This window comes from Gossypium arboreum, chromosome 2 (genome assembly GCF_025698485.1).
Source record: "Gossypium arboreum isolate Shixiya-1 chromosome 2, ASM2569848v2, whole genome shotgun sequence".
NCBI lineage: Eukaryota > Viridiplantae > Streptophyta > Magnoliopsida > Malvales > Malvaceae > Gossypium > Gossypium arboreum.
In genome coordinates this window covers 34,319,167-34,321,069 of record NC_069071.1, presented here as the reverse complement: position 1 = coordinate 34,321,069, position 1,903 = coordinate 34,319,167, and positions in this window count along the sequence as shown.

Below are 1,903 nucleotides of genomic sequence, written 5' to 3'. Positions count from 1 at the left end.
ATCGCCCATGGGCCTCAGGAAACCTATCGGTCTCCCCCTTACGAGTGCTCACTCACTCGCAAGACTACCGTAGCCAAACTTTCGGCTTTTCGGCATTTCAGCTTTTGCCGATACATAATATGTGTGCAGTGTATGTACACACCTAGTAAGCAAGCGTGATGCGATCCCCTTAGCCCAAACTTACAATCGATATCACTCAAAGATTAATCACATGTACTTATCGATTACTTTACCAAAAGCCGAAATCTCACCTTAACCTTACCTGAATGCCAAGCCTTTACTAGCTTTTACTTTGATCACTAAACATGCGTATTTCTCAGATCTGAAGAGCAAGTTGGCAGGAATCCAAGATCGAGTTCTGACACTAATTCCCTACCAAAGTTGATTAGAAAGAAGTAAGGGACTGAATACTCGATACTTATCAAAAACTGATTGGGAGAGTGAACACTTACACTAGAATCGACTGGGTGGAAAGAATAGTGGCAGCACCAAGGGTATTCGGCTCTTAGAGATTTGAATGGCAATAATTGATTACTCAGCACCAAAGAAGAGAGGAAGAAGAATTGGCTAAAGTAAAGAAAATATTGAGTAGAGAAGGGATAAAAATTTGGCACAAAGAAAGAAAAGAAAAAAAAGGTTTTCGGCTTTTTAGAGAAAAAGGGTTTCTGTTACAAAGTGAAGGGAAATTCGTCATTAGCTTTTCAACCCTCCCATTCGACACCTATTTATAGCCCTATAGCCGAATTATTCAAGCCCAAGTTCCCAATTGGGCTCCACTTACTCCTCACTTCTTATCTCCTCGTTTTTCTCCCTGATAACCCCTTGATCATTTCCTTAATTTTCTCTTCTGAACACTCCCCTTGGAGTCTATCTTCACACCACTTCCATCCTTCTAGAAAGCCAAAATTAAACTCTAAAAATACTAAGCTAGGATTCGAACCTTGGACCCCTTTGCTAGCTACTAACGCCACTTCACTACACCTTATGTGGCGTCACTTAACCACTCCACCACAGGCTCTTTTTGTGTCCAATTGTTTCTTCATTATTCAAAAGCCCATCTACTTGTCAGCCGTGATTCTTTTAATAATTAAATTATGATTTCTTCTATCCCTTAAGACCTACTAAAATTATCGCTTGGATAAGAATATTAAACACAATTTTTATCAAAATCAAAAATAAAGAAAATTCGGGATTCCGAGATTTTTGGGGCGTTACAATTTAGATCCATTAATTTTTATTTCCAAAGCCATTTAATCCATTTAACTAATAGAAACCAACTATTGCATCTTTTACGATTTAGTCCTTTTTACCTAATTAACTATCTAAACTTCAAATTTTCTTAACGAGAATTTAATACGACCCTAATATAACCCTATAGACATTAAATAAACATTAGAATACTAACTCACTTATTGGAATCGTGATCCCGAAACCACTATTTCTGACACCACTGAAAATGGGATGTTACAGTATATTATCCCAAAGAGATTTAAATATATCCTATGAGGGTAACACACTTATGATAAGGTTGTTGGATGAGAATTGGTCGAGTTGGATTTCATAATGGTATGCCATTGGGGAGAGCTCAGTCACGATGTTGTAGTGGAATGATTTCATGAGTAAATAAGCTTATGTAATGACCCCCAATCCGACCCAATTCACCAAGTTGGATTCTGACTGTTACTACATAAAACTTATTATAGGAAAACAAAGGAAGTATTTAAAATATATTTGGTTACATCAATCTTGATACAAATATTTATAAGTTAAAAGTTTATTCCAGACAGACTCAAAAGGCATATTCAAAGATTATGCCTATATCCACTGTCTACATAATAGCCCACTCCACCACCGCCTTGGCATACTATTGGCGTTATCCTTAGAAGCGAATTCTCATCTCAAA